Genomic DNA, 11,129 nt, shown 5'->3' on the forward strand with positions numbered 1-11,129 from the left:
TTATCATTCAAAGGGGAACAGATGCTAATTACCACAAAACTGAGTTGTTCTTTTGTTTCTGGTTTTCAACATAAGCCTGGTGTTTAAACAAATAATTCATCTTTACCTGAAATGGTCACGTGGACCACACGGCCATCTTCCACGTAGATGGCCCAGTGCTTATAGACACCTCGAGAAACGGCAGTCATGTCTCCAGGTATGGAGTCTTGGCGTGACCACAACAGAAAAATCAGAGAGAATACAAAGAGACTTGTAGGAAACACCGGGCTTGGCCGGGAGAGCTGCAGAACTACTAAGCGCCATGCAAGGCTTACTGGTGTGGGAGACCCCACTGACTGCTGGGATCGCCAGCTTTGCTGTCACTCTCGGAGAAACCCCTTTGGGGGCATGAGAGACAGGAAACCCGGACAGAAGATGGACTGAACCCTTTGCTTCTCATTAGATTGGCCCTCCAGGTCCTCGCACATTCGTCCTGCCCCATTGTTGTATTGACCTTGTCTGTTATTTTCTATTCTGATACTCCGACATCCCGAGCCTTACTGAACCTGGAGCGACCGCCCCTCTCGGGTCTAGCCAATTCTTGAAGATCGTACCGCTCACCCAAAAACGTGCTTTCAAAAAGCAAAGCGACCAATCCGGAGCCCACACCCCCAACTACCTCCTTGAAGAGGCTTTCACACTCCAGGCTACTGTCCGCCTACCCTAAACACCCCAGGCCCGGATACCAGACAGCTGGAGACAGCTCGTGGGCCTCAGGGCCTGAAGAAATCGTTCTGACTAGCCGGTCCTAAACCTGCTTACCCCGCCTCGGTCATCCTTCCCATAGAAACCGCAGTAAAGATTCTCGCCCACCTTTTTCCCCACCTGCCTCCTGACCAACCCAGTGCTTCCTCGTGTGCCCCCGGCCCCATGGCATGCCCCCCCATCACATCCTTCAAAAGGTCACATTTCCATTTGCAATCTTTCCCATTGCAATCGTCTACTGATCTATTGTCCCCACTGACGCTCAGGTAGTCGATTAACACGCTATTTTAAAGCAGGTTGTTCATAGTTTCATCGAGTAGCCTCCTCCTCACCTTCTGGACGTTCATTCATTGTGAGATACAAACCGAAGGCTTCTTAGGGCCACACCATGGCCAGCTGGGCCAAGCGTCAGGTGATGTGGTGACCGCACGGCTACCAGCGCGAAGTGTCCATGACCTGTGTCCGACGGCCCCGCCGGCTCAAAAGGCAGAATGAACACCCCACTCGCTGGTGTTGGCGCTGGGGCCGGGGAGGTTACGGGGCTCACCCGAGGCCCCTCAGCCAGCAAGCAGTTTCGCCCTCCCCACTCCCCACTCTGGTCCCCCTGGGCACGCCTTCTCAGGGGCTGAGAGTGTCCCACCCCACATTCTAGGTGATCCCCATAGAATAAAGCCTGTCTCCTGCCCCGCGTCCTCTGGCGTCACTCAGCCCAGGCTGCTCAATCAGAGGCCCAGAGTCACCCTCCTCCCTCTCCCCGGCATCAGATTACCAAGTGCCTTCAATGCCATCTTCGTCCCATGTCCCCTTCCTCTAACTGGGGTCAGAGAAGTGCTGTCCCTCACCTCTGGCTCCCATTCCAACTGCTCCTTATCCACCTCCATATCATGCAGTGGAAACTTCCAGAGGGAACATCTGGCAATGACCTACCCGGGCCTTGGAATGAAGCGCACACCCTTCAGGCAGCTCACGATCTGGCTCCCGTCCCTCGTCCCTTTCCACCTCCGTCGCCTTCTCTGCTTTTATTGAGCTACTGGTGTTTCCTTCTCTCTGCCTCCACCTCCTCCCCACCCCCAGGTCCTCTCCTTGAAGCAGGTGGGCTCTCCCCAGCAGGCATCCCTTCCCCTGAGGTGTCTCACTGCCTCAGGATGGACCGGCAGCCCCTCCTCTGGACCCCCAGGTCCTTCTGGCACTGCCACCTCTCTATACATAGACCACTTTTCTGTACCTCTTTGTCCTCCCCCGGGTTTGGGATCTAGCGGGGGATGGAAAGAGCAGGGTGTGAGGGCCAGCCTGCCCAGTTCCTCCACCTGTATAGTAAGGCCGTTGACCGGGACACAGTAGGGTGAAGTGACTTGAGGAAGGTCCCCCAGCTGGTCAGCGGCAGTGTGAGAACCTGAACTGGCTACCCGTGACTTTTAGAGCAGTGGGTCCCCCCGCCCACCCACTGTCGCCTGCTGATAATCCTTGGAAGTTCTTCCAGACCCAAAGGTGCTCTTCACGGATGTGATACACCTGGGTTCCATCCTCATCTGATGTTGGACAAGTTGGACCAGTTACCTAATCTCTGGTGCCCGGGTCCCCACATGCAGACGGGGGGAATGTTGTCAGCCTTGTTGTTAGGACTTAATGAGCTAAGAGCTTTTAAATGCCGGACTCTGCAGTATGAGCATGAGACTTAATATGCAGTGGTACTATGAGAATTCATGCTGTAATATTAATATGAGAAATACTGTGCAGGCTCTACTGGCAGTTTCCCAAAGCCCCATCTGTAACCTGACAAAGAATTCCAGAAAGGAGCAGGATCCCCCTAGAGGGGGCCTTACCAACTCACAGCAGCACCAGTCATATCTCAGATTAGTGGCAAATTTCTCACTGTTATCGAAAATAACTTCATATGTCTTCTCGTAACCAATCATCTCCTTTGCAGAACTGATGATCTTATCCATGGGCCAGGGTCTAAATATATGGTCCAAGTGCTCGTTGACCCGGTACGGGCAGCCCCAAGCCGTCCTCTTCAGGGTCTTTTGTCACCATAGCCTTGCCACTCAGAAACGTGAGCGTGTTGGAGGACCCGATCCTGAGGAATCCACCTGGAGTCACAGGGCAGATGTGGCAGGGAGACAGAAGGCAGGAGAAAAGACAGGAGGACGAAAGGTACCGGTTCTAGAGATTTGGGTGATAAACCTTCCCCCACCAAACAGTACAAGAATCCTATATTTTGTTCTTTTCGTTAGCAAGATGTTTACATGTCGTAGATGTCATGATTGTCAACAGCTGGGTCGCAAGATGATGCCGTAGTATTATGTTATGGGAGAGTACATAGTCTATTTGACCGATCTCCTTTTATTGAGCCTTTAGGTTATTCAGAAGTTCAGCCCCTATAGAGAATTATGTTAGAAATACACTGATACACCTGTTCATTTTTACACCCCTCACAGTTATGCTTTCTCTTACAAGGCCCCTAAGGGTCGTCTGGATTAGACGAGCTTGATTTACTGTTTATAGTCAATTGCTACGTTTTTACAACACCCTCAGTATAAATGATCACTTGTAGAAAACATACAAAGTGCAAATGTGTTACTCTGATATTGATGACGATTATTTTTCCCCCTTGGTGAAAATATGCCATCGAAGGTTGGTGGCATGGCCCCGTGGGATGGGAATCGGTTTGCCTCTAATTTAGCAGGTTCATTCCAGCCACCTTTGTTTTTCTTTCATTGACAATACATACATCAGTTCCATTCGTTCTCCTGTTAACTGGTTTTATCACCCTCCTGCTTCTGTGGTACTGATGAATTAAGTAAATTATTACCAGGTGCTTGCCACGTGTTTTCGTGAGAATTTTCCTTTTGGATGTGCACCTACGAAAACCGTTTCTGCTAAGGAGCATCCGTTACATAATACTAAGACAGCTAGTTTGTGAAATCATGTACTTAGGAAAGACACAACACTGACAGCCCTTTTATGTAACACTTTGACTGCGAGCTCTTGATAAATGTCGCTGCTTTAAATCACTTCATCGTTGTCTGCAAGAACGGAGTCAATCGGCTTTGAGCTGGAGGGATCCCAGCATTAAAGCCACCCAACTGTGCCGAAGGAGACAATGAGTCTCTCTCCCTGTTTCTGCCAGGACCTATGGGATCCCACAGTGACGACACAGCAGGATGTGGATGGACCCTCTGCTCAAGCGCTGCTCAAGCTCTGCTCATGGAGAAACCAACTCAGGTCTCCCTTGGTGGGATTTGGCTTTCAATCGTTCTCGTTATGTTAATAAATCTTTTGAAAGTTATATTTTCAGCAGTCCTTATGTGGAGTCAAATGGATCACATAACCATCCCCCATCCTTATAACCAATGTGGAAAATCTCAATCAGGTCTCCAGCCTCGAGTTCTCCAAGAAACTGCAAGAGGAAAACCAGAGATAGTGTGGACAGACTTCTAGGCAACAGCAGAGACCCTGGGAGGCTTCGCCTGGGCAGCTGCAGCTCAGCCTGGAGACCCCCTTGCTGAGGTTCAGCACCTGGTAGGAGCCTAGGAGGAGCACCTGTCCCCTGTGGAATCTCATCTTGCTCTCAGACAGCCCCCTCTGAGGGGGACCCAGGAGCTAGACCACTGAGAAATTCTGGAATGGGAGAAAGGAAGATCATTTGGGTGAGTATATGATGTGTGTGTGTTGTGTGTCTGTGTATGTTGCATGTATGTGTGTTGTGCGTACTGTATCGGTGTCAGTGTATATGTTGCGTATCATGTGCTGTGTGTGTATCGTGCATATATATGGTGTGTGCATTGTGTGTACATGTGCACGCACTCGGATGCAGATGTGTGTGGGTAGGTACTTTGTGCACGTGTCCGGAGCGTGTCGACACAACAGCTGGCATGTAAATATCCTTCCCCGAGGCTGGAGCCTGAGGCCCATCCTCATCAAAGTCAGACAGGTGAGCCTCGAGCTTCTCTGCCCTTCACACGCTGACCTGCACATTCTCACCACACCTCTTACCCTGGCTGTCTGTGGCCACAACAGGCACCTCCTCACACTGTCCCCTCCAGCATCAGGACACCCACCCTTGGAGATGGCCACCCGAGAAAAGGAACTGACAGCACCCTAACGAGACCTGAGCCTTTGAGGAGGCCCTTGTGGGGCCACCCCGCTTTCTGCACTGAGGGGTCTGCTGGCAAGTTCCCTACCGTAACTGCAGCCTGCACACTGCCCCAGGAAGGAAGCGTCACCCCATTGCTCAGGTGGGAAAACGGAGGATCAGAGAGGTACAGGAACTTGCCCAAGAACACTCAGCTGGAGGTGCCAGATCTCCTCTGCCACACCTCCCCTGCCCTGTCTCGTCTCTGCCTTCCTCCCCTTCCACCTCCTTCCTGCTCCCCAATGTCCCAGCCCAGAGCACCTCAGCTTCCCGATTTGAGAATTTTTCAGTTCTTCCTCTCTGTGCCCGACCTCAGCAAATGACAACCTTCCTCCAGCCCTCCTCCCAGGCCACCCACTCTGACTGGGGGGCGGCTTCCCTTCACCTTCTTTCTCCTGTCAATATCCAATAACCAACTTTGACCTTGGACGTTTCTCCTGATTCACTTCCTTGTTCATCTCTCGCCCAAGACTCAGATCCCAGCACCCGAGTCCCTGCCTCTGTGAATCCCACAGCCTCCTGTCCCGACCACTCCATGTCCAGTCTCCCCAAGACCCACTGTAGCCTTTCTTTCCAGAGGGCCCATCTGGCCATGACCTTCCTCTGGCTCAGGGCACAGGCATGCCCCTGCACAGTTGGCAGGCCACTCACCCTTCCTCACCCCACCTCGCCCCACCTGCCCTCTGCCCTCCCTGCTGACTGATCACCTTGCTCTTCCCCTCCCCACAGACCTCACTCGTCCTCTGCTTCTCTGTAGCACCTCGCTCTGCTCTGCCCACCTTCCCACAGCCCTCCTCCTCTTCTCCCCCAAGCAGACAGCCTCCTGCTCTGAGAAGCTGCCCTGAAGCCCACCCAGGCCTGGCTTAGCTGCCACTCTAGGTCCCCAGGCTCCTGGGACCTCCACCTCTCCCACTGGATCATGTCGGCTGCAATTCCCTTGATCTGTCTACACCCGCCCTGGGTTTTGAGCTCCAGTGAGGAGGATCCTGCATGCTCAGCCTCACTCCCCACATCACCAGGATCCAGCAAAGGGCCTGGCTTGGAACAGAAGCCAAGGGAATGAGCAGGGAGGAGGCTGCCTCGAGGGCCAGCGGGGCCAGATCTCCTGCCCAGCTCCTCCTCTCTGTCAGCCAGGGCGGATCGGCCCCAGAGACGGTCTCCAACTGGGCAGCATGAGAGAACTAGTCACTTCGTTCCCAAATGTCTAATGTCATGGCCAGGGTACTGTCAACAACTGCCTTTGGAAAACCAAAACGTCAGCTCGAGTCCCTGCCTGGGTAAAGAATGGGGCAAGACGCAGGCCCTGGGGACCAAGGCGGGCTGCCCGCCCTTCCTGGGGAAGCGGGGCCATGCAGGCCGGGACCGCTTCATTCTCGGGAGCGGCAGGAGTGCAGCTTGTTTCTGCCGGCGGTGTGGCTGTGTACCACCGACATGAGCCTGCCCCTCCCTGGACCATTACTGGTTCAGGAGAATTGGGCCGCTGACAGGGCAGATTTCGGTCAGAGGCTGAAATTCGAACGCACTTGATCAAGTGGGACAAATGCCTTGAAGGAAAGAGAGAGAACAGACTGGTGCTGAGCACGCCCATCTGCAGCCAGCGGCTGCGGCAGACGACCTGGAGGTTCACTCACTTCCCAAGTCCCGGGTCCCCTTACTGGCCCACACTGCAGCTTCTTCCCCAGCTCAGGAAGGCACAGCTCCCAGACACCCACAGCTCCTCCACATGGGTGCCCCCAGACACCCCCCTCTCTCACCCCTGCACTGGGCCAGACACAGACAGGAGGCTCACTCTGTCCGAAGACCTCACAGTCCTGCAGGAAAAGAGATTTTTAAACCTTTTCCATGAGAGCCTTTTAAAGATAAGCTTGGAGTTAACTGTGTCCAAGGCCAGGAACCCAGACAGAGGCCTGTATAAGAGGGGAGCCGCCCTCCCGCCATAGAGCCGCTGACAGAGCGTTCCCGGGGATTTATGGAGGCCACGGTCATGTCTGGGGTTCTGGTGCTGGAGTGACAGGTTTTATTCCGAGGTTGAGAATTTCGCTTTCAGTTTCCTTTTGAGACTATTTAAGAACAACTGAATCTGCAATATGTTTTAAAGGGAAATTCAATATTTATCTAAAGATCAGTGATTACCTAACTCCGAGATCCCAGGGCCTCTCCCAGCAAAGCCCTGGACAATGTTCCTGCTCCAGGAAGGAGAGGCACAGCGGTGTCACCCCCCAGGGCCCACACAGGCCCTCGCCTTACACCAACTCCGGAAAGTACACGGGGCAGGAGAGTCGGGGTGCGGGAAAACCTTCAGAAGGCGGGTGCCTTGGATCTTGGAGTTCCCAGGAGCTCATTGCCCCTTGGGACGCAGGTGGCTGCAAGAAGCAGAACTTAACTAGCAGGGGCTTCGACAGCCTGGACATTCACTGTCCCCCTAAGAGGAAGACAGGAGGCAGATGACTCAGGGTCAGTTCGGCAGCTTGCCAAAGCCATTGAGGTCCTTTCGTCTTTCTGTCTCGCTGGGCCTGTTTGCGGCGTCACCCTGCTTGGTCCCGTATCCTGCAGCGCCTCGAGCATCAGCTGCTGGGAAAGATTAGAGCACTCTGTGCGTCACCCGCATCTGCAGGAGAGGCTCTTTTTGCCAAAATAACATCAGGAACTTTGTTGTCCTGGGAGCTGTTGATAGGGTGGGGGTGGGGGTGGGGATTGGTTAGGCCACCGGTAAGTGCAGTGTACTCGTCTGTTTCCAAATCTACTGCAACAAAAATAGGGCTTAGTCTGCTTGGGCTGCTGTCAAACCCACAGCCTAGGTGGCCGAAACAACGGAAATTGATTTTCTCACAATTCCGGAGGCCAGAAATCTGAATTCAAGGTGCCGGCATGGTCAGATTCTGCCGAGACTCCCTTTTGTGCTCGCAGACAGCCGCCTTCCCCCGAAGCCCTCACGTGGTCTTTTCTGCGTGCACAGGGGAAGCAAGCTCTCTGGTATCTTTCCCTATAAGGGCACGAATTCTATCAAACCAGGGCCCACCCTCATGGTCTCATCTAACACCGATTACCTCCCAAAGAGCCCATCTCCAGATACCATCCCACTGGGAGCTAAAACTTCAACTTCTGAATTTTGTGCAAACACAAAAATTTGGTTCATGATAGGGCTGCAAGAGATTACAGCCAGTTCACAAACTGTAGAGGAGGCAAGACCCCATCAGAGAGATCTCATGCCCAGGACATTCTGGAAGGGTGTCCCAACAGCATCTCCTGGCCCTAAGTCTCCTTCGCCAGACACATTCCCAGACACAGTGTCCAATGCCTATTGACTCCTCTGGCCTTGGCCTCAGGCCTGGCACAGCCTATTCTCTTTCTAAATGACATTGATATTTAAATTTTTATAGAGCTTCACTTTCCTTGTTCATAAAAGTGATATAACAAACAGTGACTGGTTGCTTCCCAGTGTAGAGCTTAGGTTCAAAATGGAGAAAGCAGCAGAAGAAAGAAGGGAAGGCTTTACGCCTCACAAATGGTGTTGCTTTGAGCTCTCACCTCCCTCTCCTCACCTCAGTCGTCCCCACTGGAAGACTGAGGGCTTCCTGTTTTTCTGCACTGAGAGGCTGAGTCTGTGGACCTGGAGGCACACAATGGGCAGGGACTCTGGTCATCACTGGCTCAGCCAGAGCCACCTCCATCACTCAGCTTTAGGTTCTGAGGTCCATCATCCACGGCCGGTTAATTCCGAGGTCTACACTTCTCCCCGCTCCTGTTTTCCTTTCATGCCTGGGCATCCAGGAGACGACTCTACCTTCTTTCCACCTCGAAATCCTATCAGACTTTGTTTAACATTTTAAAAGTTCCTAGGGTCCTTTCTCATGCTAGCAAGTCGTCTTTGACTGTGTCAAATTTAACAGCAGAGACCTTGAAGAGGAAGGAAGTCAGGACCGGTGTGCCGAGAGTCACGGCCCACATGCCAAAGCCACCAGAGGAGCAGTGGCGGGGAGAAGCAAAGACCTCGGCTGCGGAATCCACCCGACAACTTTTAGCCTGAAAGACTAGAAACTGGTCTCAGAAACTGGAGTCCAGTGGCAGAGCTGGCTCCAGCTGGGCCTGCGATGACCAGGGTCACTACCCCTTCTGAAGCTCCCGGTCCAGACTCACTGCCTCCTGGCTAGTAAAGGTTGAAGCCCTCATTCTTACAGAGGAGGTAACTGAGATGAGGGGAGGGTGGGAGTGGCCCCAAGTGACACCGCTCGAGGGAGACAAGACCTTGCAGCTTACTATTTTCTTTTTCCATTTTAAACATGACCTTACTGCAGGGAGGTGATTGATCAGTGACACTGATACTCCTTTTCAAAATAAAGCTCACTTGGAAATAGAATGGGCAGTGCCAGGCCTGGGGCCAAGGCCAGGGGAGCCAGCGACTGGAGCTCTGTCCAGTCCAGGAACATGCGGCCAGGGGGTAATGTTGGAAGAGGCAGTGCCTTTCTCAGGTCCCCTGTGAATCAGCTTTTTCTGATGGGGGTTCTGCCCACATCTTCAAGCTTGCTGCAATATCTTCCAGTCTCCAGTGAGGCCATCACCCCCATTTTTCCTGCCAGATCCTGTAGGGAACCAGTCTGATTGAGATCTGGTTCCAGCCTCTTCGGAGCCTTACAATGAAGCCATGTATTACAGTGGGTGGAAACAGGTGAGTGCAACTTATGTGTTGGTTATTCGACCAATAGCCATGTCTCCCTACCCCATCGCCACACACACATGCACGAGCGAGCACACACACACGTAACTCACCTTGTCACAGACTTGTGGAGCCCTGCTCTTCACTGGGCAGCAGGAGCCCCTCCACAGATCCCGTTTGGGTCACCGTGAGTATTCTGAGCCTGCCAGGGAAGCCTCTTTCCCTTTACCCACGACAGGTTTGGAGTGGAAATGTGACCTAGTTCTGGCCAGTGAAGGGGTGGGTGGGGGGGAGCGGTGGGGACAAGACGACCAGGGGATTATGGGAAAAAAATTTCTCCTTGAAAAAAAAAAAAGACAAGAGATGGAAAAAACAATTTCCTTTATTGCTTTTGAACGTTGCCAGGTGAAACTATGCCACGTGAGGCTGTTGCTTGGGTAAGAAAATGCTTTCTCAGGCACAGAGCCTAGATTTTGTTTGGGTCGCGACAGAGCCCTTCCCAGGACCAGTTGATGCAAGTGGACCACACCCTGGAATGTGCAGTGCGCCTTCCCGGAACTGCCTCTGTTCCAGTCATGGCCCGAGCCAGCTGCCTCCTCCCCAGCTGCACACCACTGAGCTGGGCCCACTCCTTCCCAGCCCTGGTGCGAGCCCGGACATCGGGGCTGATAGGAGGGGGACCTTCCAGGGCTCCATGGCAGACACAGAACCAACAGGATGGAAAAGCCTGGGTCCTCAGTGGCCTTGGTGACCTGCTGGGCTGAACCTGAGTCACCTGCCTCCCATTCTCCTGTCATAGGGACAGTGACTGTCCAGGCCGTCAAAGCCCCTTTCAGTTAAGTTTTGCTTCTTGCAGCCACCTGCATCCCAAGGTGGCAAGAGGCTATTTAGCAATGGGACCTATGTCTCACCTCTTCGAACTACCGTTAAGTTGCTGACTCATTGCTAAACTCAGCTCAAGACCAAACAACAAACATCCTGGATCCATGATTTCTACATAAGTATATATGGGTTTTACTTCCTCCTCAGCATGGTGACCAGACCATATGCATTCTTCACCTTGAAAGAAACCAATCCATTTTGAGAACCAACATGCTCCATTTTACATAATGGGCCTAACCAATCTCAACTGACCTAGCCAACAACCTTCATTTCCATGGAGGACTTTAATGAAGGCTCCCTATCATCTTGTGCCATGTGAGAGGGGGCTTCGAGAGATCTAATCTTTGATTTTGGCCTTTGTCCATTGGGTTTGGGAAGGTTGAGAACTGGCATGAAATATTACATCAATAGAGCTCAGACAAAAAGAAAGGAAATTGAACTGGGAGAAAGCTATTCTTATGCCGACACCGAGGTGTGGATGGGCACGTGTTTACACTGGACCAGACAGGGGCCCAGCAGCGGGGAGCTGGCATGGAGCCATTTGTAAGTCCTGAGAAGGGAAAGGGTGCCTAAGCTCCTCTAAATCAGCAACCAAGAAAGAACAAAAAGCCTCACTAATGAAAATCCCCTACTAAGGCAACTTGGGGGGCTGTCACACACACGCCATACAATGTTTCAACACAAAAGACAGTGACTATAAGAAGCCTTTCTACA

Source organism: Pteropus vampyrus, unplaced genomic scaffold, assembly GCF_000151845.1.
Source record: "Pteropus vampyrus isolate Shadow unplaced genomic scaffold, Pvam_2.0 Scaffold144, whole genome shotgun sequence".
Classification (NCBI taxonomy): domain Eukaryota; kingdom Metazoa; phylum Chordata; class Mammalia; order Chiroptera; family Pteropodidae; genus Pteropus; species Pteropus vampyrus.